Genomic DNA, 14,737 nt, shown 5'->3' on the forward strand with positions numbered 1-14,737 from the left:
TTGACCATCGCACAACGAGATGAACGTTCTTAATACCACTGAACTGGACTGTATCTTACATGGTAAAGACAGTAAAAGTTATGTTATGTGTGCCTTAGCACAGTAAAATAAGTCAAAGAACTGGAGGCAAAACAGAACTGCTCAGCCAGCCAGAATGTGATGGGAAATTTCCCCGAGGCAGGGACACAACCGAGGCCACGATGGAAGCAGCAGGAGGGTCAGCTGAGCGGAGGTGAGGGCAGAGCTGACCTCTGCCACCAAACCTTGTGTGTCCAGTTACTTCCTCATGCAAAGGTTCAGTTTCCTCTCTGTCTTGTGGGATTGAAAAAAACCCTGCTCTGCCAAACCCATAGGAAATTGCCTGTGCAAAGGGCTTGGGAAAGGATAAACCGGCAGCTTGTATTTGAGTCAGGTGTTCAGCTCAGTTCAGTTCAGGCGCTCAGTCGTGTCCGACTCTTTGTGACCCCATGGACTACAGCATGCCAGGCCTCCCTGTCCATCACCAGCTCCTGGAGTTTACTGAAACACAGGTGAGAACCGTTGAAGGCCACAGCCGGGTGTGGAAGGCGTTAGGTTTACACACCTGGAGAAAGCTTTCCTGAAGAGCTCCATGAATCAGAGGTAGGACAGGAGTGCGAGTTTGAGGCCGCGCCTTCCCAGAGGTAGGGACAGGCCTTTCCCTAGGGGGCTTTCCTGAGAGGGTCATCTTGTCCATCCCTCTGCCTCCTCCAGGCCTGTCCTACTTGACAAGCCCCTCAGAGCCTCTGTCCCTGGCGAGCCCCCAGGGCAGCAGGGAGGCCACAACCACTTGCAGCCACGGATCTCAAGGCAGTGATGAGCGGATCCAGCCCAGCTGAGCACAGAGCACCTAGGTTCTCACCAGGGGAGGACAAGGAGGAGAGACAGAGGCTGGATGGATAAATCTCGAAAGCTCTCCAGAGGCCTGGTTGAGCCAGACCAGCAAGGAAACAGCAGGCCGCAGCCCATCACCCACAGTGGCGAAAAGCTCTGAACTTTGACACAACCCAGGCCAGGGGTCAAGTCCTGCGCTGCTCCTTGCTCTCTGTGTGATCCTGAGCCATTACATAAGCTCTCCGGGCTTCATTCTTCACATGGGTAAAAATGAGGGTGATGTTTGTACCCTTCTTACAAACGGAGAGTTGTTTTAAGGAGTACAGGTGGTGCTATATAGTGTCCCCAGGGTCCCACAAAGTTATTATTATTACTTGCGCTCTGCTTCCCAAGGCTGGGGTGGTAGTGTCTGGGGCACCTTCCAGTGTCTGAGGGTAAGGGGCCTTCCCGGCCAAGTTCTGACCCCCTGAAGTCCCAGATGTGCCCCTTCTTTTGCTGTGGCTAGGAGCCCCTCCCACCTATGGGAATCCCAAACCTGAAATGTTTTTTCCTCTCCCCGAAAATTGCTCTCCTGTCAGTGTGGGGTGGGGGGGCAGCACCCTGGACTTTACCCTCCCTTTGGGGTTCACAAGTTCCATGGGCTGTTTGCCCTTAAAGACCCAGGTCCCTCCTTACGACCCATGCATGGAGAGGAGCCAGGCCCAAGAGGAGGCATTCAAATGAGCCATCTTCCTCCTTTTTGGGCTGCCCTGCCCTGTCCTGGGCCACCCCTCCATTCCCACCTTCCAGCTATTCTTACACACATTGACATCTGGGGCTGTTGGTGACCCAATAGGTAATCATTAGCCCCAGGGAAGTGCTGGCCCTTTAAGGCTGCCCTGGGAAGAGATGACAAAATCACCCCACTGGACTTTGTGCCCCGAGGCAGCTATGGAAAACAAGGTCTGGGAGCTACGTGCAGCCTGCCCAGGCAGGCCCACAGCCGGAGTCCAGCCTGGAGTACGGCTTCTCCTGGCCCCTTTCCCTTTCCCTCTCTCTCCCTCTGATAAACTTGCTCTGCCCATGAAAAACGGAGCCAGGCTGAGCACTCAGGTCTCCAGGAGTTGTATTCTCGAAGATGGGCATCCTACCCGAATAGTGAGGCTCGGCTCATACCCGCCTCCTTCCAACAGGTGTCTCAGCCTGGACCACCCTTTTGGTGTCCATCTTTCTCTGTGCAAGAAGAGGAGCCCTGGAGGGTCCGCCCATCTGTGCCTAGCACCCAGCCCAGAGCTCAAGGGGCTGACTGAGCGAAAGCACTGGCCTAGTAAAGACAAGGGCAGGTGGGCATCTAGCGGGTGGGAGTCAGGACACTTGGGTTCTGAACCCAGCTCGACCTGGAGTCATCCGGGGCCTCAGGAGTGTCTCTGCCCATCTCTGAGCCCAGTGTGTCTGACTGTTGGCAATGGGTCTTCTCTTTGCCAGCCAGTGTCTGTGGCTCTCATCCCTCAGCCTGCAATGATTGGGTAGGGGGTGCTGATGCGGGGCATGGCCTCCACCTTCCTCCTCCTCCCTGTGAACCAGGATCACAGATGGGTTACAAGCATCTCTTGGGCTGACCAAGATAGGCAAAAGCTTTCTTAAACTGCTTACACCAGATGAGTGGCTGAGTAAGAATCTTTGAGACTTCCTCAGGGAAGACTTCTCTGACAGCCCCAGCATTTGGCCGCAAAGCTGAGGCACTGTGCTGGTAAACATCTCTCACCTCTCTGAATGCTTTGTACTCCTGGGGACTGGGAACTGAATCACCTCCGACTCAGTCAGAGCAAGCCCAGTGCCTGGCACATGCAAGGCCCCAGGCAAATGTTTTTTGAGTGAATAAATGAATAAATGTCAATGGTTTTAAAACAGCACTGTACATAGAAGGGAATCCCAGATCTGAGTGATGATGTGCAGGTTGGGCCAAGACAAGACCAGGTTCTTTCATAAAAAAGATAGATGAGAACTTCCATAGTAGACCAGTGGTTAAGAACCCGCCTGCCAACGCAGGGGACACGAATTCGATCCCTAGTCCAGGAAAATTCCACATGCCACAGAGCAACCGAGCCTGCCTGCCACAACTACCCATGTGCTCTAGAGCCTGTGCTATGCAACAAGGGAAGCCACACAGTGAGAAACCCAAGTGCCACAGCTAGAGAGTAGCCCCCACTCACTGCGGCTACAGAAAGCCCACACAGCAGCAGCAGAGACCAAGCACAGTCCAAAAAAAAGGGTAGGTGAACTTGATTAATCTGACCTTCCTGGTCCCACTTTGGCCCATACCCTACAGGCCAGTTAGTTGGTGAGCATCCATTAGGGGCAAGATGGGAGAATCAGAAGACATAGTCTCTGCCTTTGCAGAGCTCACTGGCAGTCAAACGCCCTCTGAAATAATATGAGAGCAACTGCAAGGAGAAATCAGGATGGGGTAGACAGACCAAAGTTAGGAATGGGGGGGCAATAGACCAGGATGGAAGTAATCCCAGGAGGCTGCCCAGAGGAGGTGAGGTTTACACTACAGTGTAGACCCATAACATTAGTCTCATTCATCCAACTGTTGAGAAAGATATTGTTAAAAGCCAGGCTCTGGGGGTACAGTGGCAAATGAGCACGGTCCTTACCTCAAGGATCTTACAACCTTACTGAGAAGCCAGCATCTAAACCCAGATAACCACATGGTCTGAGATGTGACCTGAGATATATACACTATGTACCAGAAACTGGAGAAATGGGGAGCCTCTTGAGAAGATCAGTTATGAAGAAATCCCCACCAAAATCTGCCCAGTGGATCTGAACTTCTAAAGGAGCAGGAGACACAGGTAATGAGAAGGGGCAGGAAGAACCTTGTAAGGCCACAGGTATCTGGCAGGTAAACAAGGTTAATGAGGACCTGCTGTTTCTCTAGGTCCTTGGTGACCTCACCTTTGACCAACAATTTCCTGGCACTGGCTCAGGCTGCCAAGGGGGACAGAGGGGGAGGAAGAGGATGGTAAACAGCAGGTAAGGCCAAAGGTGGCTCTGGAAGGCAAGGGGCACATTCCTAAAAGTCTCCCCAGCCTGAGGCCTGCAGCAGAGCCCGAAGTCCGAGAGCAAACCCACACCTGCATTCCGACCAGCCGAAGAGGTCATAAATACCTGAGAACCCACCAAAAGGGGTGCTTTTGGCTGCCTCGGCATTCCTCCCCTTCCCCACTCCACAGCTCAGTTCCTCCTCCAGGAGGCCTTCTGGGTTCACTTCAGGTCCGAAGGTTCCCACCAGGCCTGACCACCTCCCCCTCTTCTCCCTTCTCTTCACTCTCCTCACCCGGACTGGCCAGTGGGAACCCCAGATGTCTTAATGTGTGCAACCCTTGTGAAATGTGAGACCATCTGTACAAACCTCTTTATCTTTCCAGGTGAGGAATGGAGACAACAAAACGTATACTGACTCGCTTGAAATCGCCCAGATAATCAGTACAGGGGCCAGGCATTAACCAACTCAATCCCACAAGCAGGCACCAAGGACCTACTGTGGGTTCTGTGTCCTGCTGGCATGGGTGGGGCCGCCAAGAATTGATGAGCTGTAATTTGATTGGCCAAGCCAGCCTAAAATCCTTGGAATGAGAGTGTAAACAGGTTACCAACTTTCTGATTGTGTAAGAGAGCTTGCAAAATCGCTAGAAGTTCAGCAAAGGCAGAATTGGAGCCTTCATCCATTCGACAAATATGTATTGAACCCCAAACACTGGACATGGGCATACAGTGATAACTCACTGGACAAGTTCCCTGCTTTCCTGGACTCCGAGAGAGAGAAAGAGAGAGAAAGACAATAAACAAGTAAACATACCAGATTAATTCAACTAGGGATAAATGCTATAAAGAAAGTCAATAGGGTTATCATTGAACAGCTCAGTGATCTAATTTACATTGCGGTGGGGGATGGTCTTCAAGGAAGGCCTCTTGGAGGAGGTGACATTGATCTGAGTCCTGAAAGGTGAGGAGAAGACATCCATGCAAAGGTGTGGAGCCAGAGTGTTCCTTCCAGGAGGAAAGAGAGCAAAGTCCCTAAGGCAGACATGAAACTGATATGTCCAGGAATGGAGAGGTCAGTGTGTGCAGGGGGTGAGGGGCCCCCTCGGGGAGATAGAAGGGGTTGCCAGGAGGCAGATGAGGAAGGCCGGCTTTACAGTACACAGGGAGGGTTTAAGCAGACAGCAGGATGCTGTGTGTGTGCTGTCAAAGCTCATCCTGGCTGCTGGGAGGGGCAAGAATTGGCGGGGCTGGAGGGGGCAACCAAGAAAGCCACGAAGCCCAGGCCAGAGAGTGGGAAAGGGGGAGCAAGGGATGGAAACATTTTTGAGACAGAACAGGCCCCAGGGTTGCTGATAGAGTTGGATGTGGGAGATAAAGCAAAGCGCTGATCAAATATGAACGCCAGGCTTCAGGCCCGAGCCACGGTGGTGATGGAGACACCATTCACAGGCTGAGGAGAGTAAGCGGTTCCTAGGGAACCAAGGGTTACGAGTTGTAGATCAGGGGAAAAGCTCAACGTTCTTTGCTCACAAAACCTGTCCCGTTTGAAAGTGCTATATAATAGTGCATCCATATGACAACAAAAGATAGAGCCTTTTAAAGAATTCAAAGGAGGTTGTGACAGATGGGGGAAGCAGAGGCCAGGCTCTGACAATGGCCAAAAATGTCCAGAAAGGTATCAGTCATGAGTAGAATTTCAAAACCGCTTTCCTTCTGGGTTTTCCACACCGTAAGGCAGACAGCCAGGCCTCTCCCCTGGGGCCAAAGGAGAGCGGTCAGGGACAGCGGGCTGGCAGGGAGACCTCGTGCCTACTGTGTGTGGTTCTTTAACTCTTGCTCACTCTCTCATTCCATCTCTGTGTTATGGGAATGGTAATTATTAGATTTTGATTTTTTAAAAATAAGAGTTCCTTCCTACTGGAAAAAAAAAAAAAAATATATATATATATATATATATATATATATAGGGAAAGGAAATGGCAACCCACTCCAGTACTCTTGCTTAGAAAATTCTATGGATGGAGGAGTCTGGTGGGCTATAGTCCATGGGGTCACAAAGAGTCAGACACGACTGAGCGACTTCACTTACTCATATCAGCTGGAATCAAATATGAAACCAGCACTCTGGGACTTCCCTGGTGGTCCACTGGTTAATAATCCACCTTGCAATGCAGGGGATGTGGGTTTGATCCCTAGTCAGGGAACTAAGATCCCACATGCCTCAGGGCAACTAGGCCCACATGCCCCAACTAAAGAATCCATGCCCCAAAACAAAAGATTCCACATGATGCAACAAACATCCCAGGTGCTGCAACTAAGACCTAACACAGCCAAATAAATAAATATATGTATTTTTAAAAACTTAAAAAATCACACTCTAGGTGCCATGTTCTGCAGGAAATGTGGGCATGGATCCTGCAGCAAGAGCTCCCACTGGAAGCCTTCTGGATTACAGGGTGACACCACCCCTGTGCCTGTCACTGCAAACCCCAGAGGAAGACCCAGCAAATTCCTTCCTCCAGGGATTCTAGTTGAGAAACTCAGCCTCCTCCTCCAAATGTGTATCCTGCAAGGCCCCCTGTGCCTCAAACCCACAATCTTAACCAGCCACGGCCTCAGGCCCAGGCTCAGCCTGGTGTCTCTCCTGGGCTTCTGCTGACTTAAGCCACATCCTTCCTCTTTCTCCCCCATGCCAGCACCCCGCCAACACGTGGTCTTTTCCTTCTGACTGGAAGCGTCAGATGTTTTCCCTCCAGGCTGGTCTATAACCAGGCCACCTCCTCCAGAAAGCCCCAGGGGTTAAGTCTGATACCACCAACATCCAGCTAGATGTAGGGCCCAGCTCCCATGAAACTGGCATTCTGGGTGGGGAGTCAGATTATTAAAAAGGAGGTGGATAGGGGAGTGGAGAGAAGGTAAGAGTAGAGACGGAGAGAGTCAAGATCTCTCTAACAGGGATGCAGTCCGTTCACTCACTCGACACAGTGAATACCTATGATGTGTTGGGTGCTGTTCCAGGGACTTAAGATACAGCAGCAATCAAAGAGAGGGATCTCACTGGTGGTCCAGTGGTTAAGATTCAATTCTTTTGTTGCAGGGGGACAGGCATTTGATCCCTGGTTGTAGATCCTACATATTGTGTGGTATAGCCACAAAACAAAACAAAGAGAGAATTCCTTGGCAGCCCAGTGGTTAGGATTCCATACTCTAACTGCCGAGGGCCCAGGTTCAATCCCTGGTCAGAGAACTAAAATCCCACAGGCCACAAGACACAGCCAAACAAAACAAAGATATCTGGCCTTATGGAACTTAGGTCCTAGTTGGGCAGAGAGACAGCACACAACACACATAACGAATAACTGCATTTTATAATACAAGACTGTTAGTGGTCAGTGCTTAGAAAAAACAGTCAGGTAAGAGAGACAGGGTGGGAAGCACGTTGCCATTTTGAACAGGACACTCAGGGGAGGGGCTTCCCTGGTGGCTCAGATGGTAAAGCGTCTGCCTGCAATGCCGGAGACCTGGGTTCAATTCCTGGGTCGGGAATTTCCCCTGGAGAAGGAAATGGCAATCCACTCCAGCACTCTTGCCTGGAAAATCCCATGGACGGAGAAGCCTGATAGGCTACAGTCTATGGGGTGACGTCAGGAAGGTTTCTCCGAGGAGGCACGTCTTAGCTAGGGACTGAGGGATAGAGTATGGACACTCCCACCCTTGCATCCCTCCTCTTCCTCAGGCTGTCAACCAGGGAAAAGCCTTCTGCTGTCCAGCTACCCCTCTCTTTCCTTCCCACCCCCTCATCCTCTTTCCCTCCCTCCCTCTCCTCTCCCACCCCTTTGCTGACCCTCCCTGTCTCCCCATCTCCCTCCTCCCCCTCACCTACTTTTCTTTTTAGCTTCACCCCATGGAGATAAGGGCCTCTCCCTTCCCAGGATTCTTAGAAAACAGTTGTAAAAAGCAGAAAGAAACCCCGCAGCAGGCCCTTGGCAGGAGGGAGGGCAGCAGATTACAGTGTCTGGTGCTGGTCGCTCACCCTGTAATCTTCAGTGTGTCTTGGGTGGACAGAGACCCTGGGCCACGGGCCTGCTGGGCCAGGACTCCCCTGCCACAGCCAGCCCTGCCCCAAGCCCCCACCTCAAGCACAGGGGAGGTGGGAGGGGGCATCTTTTGAGTCCTGGCCTCAGCCCAGCCTTCAAGCCCTGACAAGGGATAAGCTAAGATGAACCGCCAAGCTTTCAAACACAGCCCCTCATAGTACAGAGGGTGGGACAGAAGCCTCAAGAAAAAAACTGTGCAGCTCCAGGTCACGTGATCAGAGTCGACCCCAGGATGCTGTCCACAGCCCAGACTGTCTCATCCTGTGGCCCAGGCTTTGGTCTCAAGGAGCCGGTCGAGGCTTTGGCATTCCTAGTCTCAGACAAAGAAGGCAGGGCTATCGTGGGCAGACAGTGGGCTCTAAGGGAGGGGAAGGGGGGCGCGCTGCAGGACACCAGTTCCACACGGCCAGGAAAACTCTTTCCCTTGGTGACTGGCCCTAACCCCACAGCTCTGGGAGGTCAGCAAAGGCCCGTCCCAGCCTGCTCTCACCCCATCAGCCAGCCAGTGGGTTCAAGGCTGGGGAGGATGGGGAAACCAACGGCCCTCTTGTCAGCCCCACCCCAAGGGCCCAGGCTCGAGGCCCAAATGAGAGGCCCTTGTTCTCCCAGGAAGGAGACTCCCAAGGTCAGCCTCCTGGGTCATCTGTCTGTCCGAGAACAGGTCCAGCTCTTCTTGGCTGTCACGTGCCACGCGTGGCGGCAGCCTCCAGCACCTGAGTCATCTGTGACTCATTGCCCTCTGCCCTTGATCTCGAGAGGGCTGGGCCAGGTGGACTTGGCATAGGGATGGTGAGACCTGTGTAGTATCCCTGGTCCAGCCTGTCCCTCCCCTTGCCTCCACCCTGTACAGACACAGGAAGAACCAGACCACGCGCAGAGGATATTGTGTGAACACACGTCTGCTCACAGAGGACCCAGAGTGGCTCATTTCTCTCTTTCACACACACACACGCACACACACACACTCGCATGCGGGTTGGCCCCACATCCTCCAGAGTCTCCCTCAGACTCAGAGCTGGGGCATAGAAGTTGGGCTCTGCTGTTACTCCCTGTGTGACCACAGGAAGAATTCATCCCCTTGCTGGGCCTCAGTTGCCTCCTCTGATTCTGGGACTGTCCGATCTGTAAGACCCCTTCTAGGCCATAATCTAGGAGGCAAACTTCATGAAGTGATTTCAGACCTGTGGTCAGTCAGCAAAGTGGGAGCCAGGAGGGTGATGGGGGCCGCAGCAAAGGTGGGGACTCCTTCCTGGTACCTTCCTGAACCCATCTAAGGCTACAGGCTAGCAGCAGAAGCGGTGATAATGCCCTGGACTACTCTTCCCAAACCAGCTGACTGAGAACCTCCAGGGCTCCTCTGCAGCCACCATCCCTAGGGGAAAGGCCCAGATGGTGGACTTCCATAGGGCTCCCCTCAGACCTGGGCTCCATGAGGCAGGGCTGTGTCCCCTCAGACCTGGGCTCCCTGAGGCAGGGCTGTGTCCCCTCAGACCTGGGCTCCCTGAGGGTGGGATCGTGTCTCCCCAAGACTGAGGCTCCCTGAGGCAGGGCTATGTCCCCTCAGACTGGAGCTCCCTGAGGCAGGGCTGTGTCCCCTCAGACTGGAGCTCCCTGAGGCAGGGCTGTGTCCCCTCAGACTTGGGCTCCGTGAGGGCAGGGCTGTGTCTCCCCTCAGAATGGGGCTTCATGAAGCAAGCAAAGCTGTGTAACCTTCAGTTTGAAAGCCCCACAGGTCAAGAGTTTTTCATTGCTCCTTTTTATTTCACATTAGATCTCCTCCTTTCTTGCATGCATCTGACCCCTCTCCCCTTTCTGCCTGTTTCATGAGAAGTGACTTGGATGCCAGGGTGCTGACACCCACAGGGACAGAGATGAACAGACCTGAGATGCTATTCGCATCTTCCACCTGTTTTACCTCAAATCATCCCAGGAATGTGGGTCACACCTAGATCGCATTCCCTAGAGGAGAGACAGGGCAGAGTTTCAGACAGCCAGGTATTTGCCAGGTCACACAGCAGGGGGTCCCTAGCTCCTCACCCTCTATCTGTTGTGTGTATCCCCCCCAAGACCCCACCACTCCTGCTGAGGGCCAACTCCCCCACTCCCATGAAGGGTTAATGAGCACAAGGCCTCCTCGCAGGGTGGAAGGTGGTTGGGAAAGCTAGGGAGGGTCAGCGTTTCTCCACTTGGCGGGCACGTCGGTTTCCCAATCCAGTGTTACTGGGGGGCCAAAACCAGAGCCGGGTAGGCTGGGCACTACCAGTTACAGATCCCGGCACTCTCTCCTGTTTGGCCGTGGAACATGACTAGCCCCTGAAGGCGCTTGGCCTGGAGGGGTCTGCCCTCTGGGGATGTGGGCCCAGGCCCAGGTGAGGCTAGTACTTAGAGAGAAGAACCGATTCGTGTTGATGTAAGGCAGAAACGAACACAATAATGTCAAGGAATTATCCTCCAATTAAAAATAAATAAATAAATATAATTTTTAAAAAAAGAGCCCTAGAGAGGAATTTGCCAGCATGGGGGCCTGGCACCCATGAAGTGGAGAAGCAACAAACACCCTCTTCTGGGTCTCCAACTGTCCCTACCACCCTTCTGTCTCAGCTTCTAAGATATCACCTTCCCGATATTTTTTTAAGGAAAAACTTTTTTACAGACTTCTTGATTTATTTTTGGCTGTGTTGGGTCTTTGTTGCTGTGCACAAAGTTGCAGTGGGCAGGAGTCTCATTGCAGTGGCTCCTCTTGTTGCAGAGCTTGGGTTCTAGAGCGCTCAGGCTTCAGTAGTTGCAAGGCAAGGGCTCAGTAGTAGCTGCCCACTGGCTTAGTTGTCCTGAGGCATATATGGGATTTTCCCGCACCAGGGATCAAACCGGTGTCCCCCTGCATTGACAAGGGGATTCTTTACCACCGAACCACCGTGATAAGCCCTTCCTGACATTTATGCTTTACCATAACCCATGTGAAAAAACATACACTCTTCACAGGACTCCCTGAACATCCATGCACACACACATACCCCAAGAGTTTCAAGAAACAATACTTACCCTTACTATGTTTGAGCTTCTCTGAATATTTTCGACCCTGTTCTCCTTCATATGAAAAAGCATCTGGTTGGTGGCAAACCACTCATCTGACCTCATGACCCATTAATAAATGACAATTTGCAGTTTGGAAAACACTTCTGCAAGCTCACCAAGCTAGATCCATCACCATTGCACAGATGAGGACGCTGAGTCCCAGAGGGGGCACCGAAGCCTTCCCAAGGTCACTGGACTGATCAGTGACAGAGTTCCAGCCAGAGCTCAGGTGACTCCCAGGGAAAATTTTCCACTGTAAGTTTCCAGAGCCTGGGGGACTTCTTGAGATAGCTGCCTGCAAAAACAAGGCTGGGGATGAGGATTCCCACTGGCAGATGGTCAGAAGAGATGAGATGGAGGTTGTTAACAAGCAGGCTCTCCTAGGCCTCCCCCAAGTCACAATTCTTAAAGCCATATTGAACCTGTGGTGAGGTCAGCCATATTGAACCTGATGACTGTCGGGGGCGGGGGCGGGGGGCGGGGGGCTGTTGCTCAGCCTCCAGAAAGCACCCAGTGATGAGAGAGAGGTGAAAGGGAGGCTCCTCTCCCTCAGGGAGCCCCCATCTGAGGAGGGAGACCCTATCTCTGCTGTGGGCAGAAATGGAAAACATATCCAGAATGAGGCCCCGAATTCCACACCTGCATTCGGAACCTCACTGGCAGAGCAATGAGAAGGGTGGTGGGGAGAGAAGCTTGAAGCACCTGAAGGAATCACCTGAGTGCAAGGACCAGCCATTCCCTTCAGGCAGAACTGCCTAACTAGAGGATACTCAGTCACTGTGAATTTCAGACTCACTATGAAAATGAAATTTTAACTGGGCATCCTGGATTTTCATCTACTGTATCTGGCAAAATGCCTCCAGGACAGGCCCTTCTCAGAGCCAACAGGTCAGGCTGACAGGGACCATGGGGCCCACCTGAGACTAACAGCAGGAGAAAGGCAGGGATCCAGATATCCAGTCCTGAGTAGGGGGACCCTGTCAGCCCTCAGGAGGCAGTCCTCAGACCCACAGCCACTCCCAGCTTGGGCGGCTGCCTCCACCCCACCCAACCCCACAAATGTAGCTGGGATGGGGAAGGCCAGGGTCGGCCTCTGGAGTGGGCATGCGGTGGTAGGCAGGGGGGCCATCAGCTTCCTCTGACCCTTCTTTGCAGCCCCACCGGGCCAGTCGAGATAAGATGGTCTTCAGGGAAACTTCCTGTTAGGCAAACGCCAACGGCTGGGCCTGGCACACCACCGGCATCTGGAGGCCGTTTCTCTGAAACCATGGGGCCAGGGGTGGGGGGAGGGGTTTACCAGCATTGAGTCAAGCTTTCCCCCACCCTCACGTCTCTTCTGCCCTCCTTCCTCCCTGCAGCCCCCAACACACACACCCACAGTTTTGGCTTTTAGTGTGGCTGCTGCAATCGGGCAGTGCCAAGGGTGTGGCTACGGTGGCCACAGCCAGAAGGAAAGGGGGTGATCCCACTGGCCTGAGCTTTCATAGCCTTTGTGGCCAAAGACGTCCCCTTCCCCAGACCCAGGAGGGGAGCTCAGTGCTGGGTCCCAGGCCCTGCCTGGATCTCATGACTGAGAGGAAAAGAAAGTAGTTTCTATTTCCCTGTGGGTTTCTACACTGGCTGTTTCCACATTCCACACCAACCAAGGGAATAAACCACCTAAACTGCTCAGCCTTCTTTGAATACTATAGATCAGCCTTGAAGAGGAAGCTCATAGTTTACACCCTCATTCTCAGGGCGTACCCAGGCTGATGAGAGAGAATCCGTATTGGTCCTTGGGGACCCTGGCAAAGTGATGTGACTAATGCCCACTCATTCATTCATTCAACAAGTGCTCTCTTCATTGAGCCCTCTTAAGTGGAAATCACTTTATATTCATCACCTAATTTAGTCCATATTACCACCTGGGTGATAAGTGTCCTCAAGCCTATATGAAAGAGCATGACGATGAGGCCCAGACAGGTCAAGCGACTTGCCCAGGATCACAAAGCCAGAAAATACTAATGATGTCAGAAGTACAGCCCCTAACTCTGTGTAACTCCAAATCGTCTTTTCCAGACTTCCCTAGTGGTCCAGTGGGTGGGGCTCTGCCTGTCAGTGAAGGTGACATAAGTTCCATTCCTGGTCTGGGAAGATCCCACATGCCACAGAGCAACGAAACTCATGCCCCACAACTACTGAGCTCATGAGCCGCAAGTACTGAGCCCATGTGCCTATAGCCTGTGCTCCACACCAAGAGAAGCCAGTGCACCGCTGCCAAGAGTAGCCCCCGCTTGCCCCAACTAGAGAAAGCCCGTGCCGCAGTGAAGACCCAGCACAGCCAAAAATACTTTTTTTAAAAAATCCTCTTTTCCTACTACTCCATGCCCATTCACAACAGCAACAATAGCTAACCCTTTGGGGCCCTTACTACATGCCAGTCACCACCCTTGGTCCATCCAGGTTTCCCCAGGTCTCATGTCTCATGGTACCTGTTAAAGAGACAGCTGAGTTTCAAAAAGGTAGTTTTGTCCGAAGACACGTTTAGAAGCTGTCAGGGTTGGGCCTATGTTTAGGGCTTGGGTTTTGGACATAATGGGCCCAGAATTCTCCATCGGGATTTGAACCCAGGCTATCAGGCCAGGCTGGGCCAGAAGGGACCCAGTGCTAACATTTCTGCAGCTGCCAGACAGCAGGTTATTAATAGCTGCGAGGTGTTTATTATTGCTGAACAGTCAGCAGCTCCCAAAGGGGAGAGCAGGGTCATGGGACTCCAGCCAGGTCAGCCCCCCACCCCCAAGCCCCACGGGAGATCGTCCTGAGGAGCCAGATCCCTCAGCTGGGCCCCACAGCCCCCGCCCTGGGAACCCTTACCCAACCAGGCCATCACCCTGTGACTGGGAGTGGTGACCCCTGTCACACTTGTGAGTGTGCGAGCTGTGCGGAAGGAGACCTGTGACCCGACGTCTTGCTCCGGGTGAGAGGATGCAGCAAATGCCAGGGGTCATCTGTCCCACGTTTCCCAGCAGCAGGGCCCAGCAGGCCCCAAATCCAGGCCCAGCCATCCTGTCTCTTTCTCCAGCCGGACAGAGAAGAGCAAGGATGGAGCAGCTGGGAAGAAAACCCTGGGGAAATGAAGCAGAGACCTGGGGTGGAGTGGGGAGGTGGAGATTCTTCTATAAGGCAAAAGCAAACAGGTATGCCAACGCCCTCTCTGAATTATTTCCCCAGAAGTCTTCTTCCTGCTGCTGCCCCAGGAGATGCCAGCTCCCAGCTCACCACCTCTCCAGGAAAGCATACTTCTCCCCACCATACCAAGCCCCACCCCCACCAGTATCGCACACCTTTCCCCCAAAGATCCTGGAGTCTTCCTGGGAGGGCTTCTGAGATGTACACTCCTGTGGGCCTGGCTTGCCTCACTCCTCAGCAGGGGAGAAGGGATGAACACTTGCAAAAATGGGTATAAAACCCAGCCATGGTATTTTGGTTTAAAAATTAAAAAACAAGGCGGGAAAAAACAACCAAAGTATACTGAAGTAGGAGAAGAAAAAGGCATTGACGTGAGTACTAGAAACAACAGCGTAATTATAAAGACCATTCTGAGCACACCCTACATACTGGGCACTATACGGGCATTTTTGCACATCAACATCACTTCTTCCCCTCAAGTTAAGTGCAGGCATGATTGTTCCCATTTTGGAGAT

Source organism: Budorcas taxicolor, chromosome 11 (genome assembly GCF_023091745.1).
Source record: "Budorcas taxicolor isolate Tak-1 chromosome 11, Takin1.1, whole genome shotgun sequence".
NCBI classification, from domain to species: Eukaryota; Metazoa; Chordata; class Mammalia; order Artiodactyla; family Bovidae; genus Budorcas; species Budorcas taxicolor.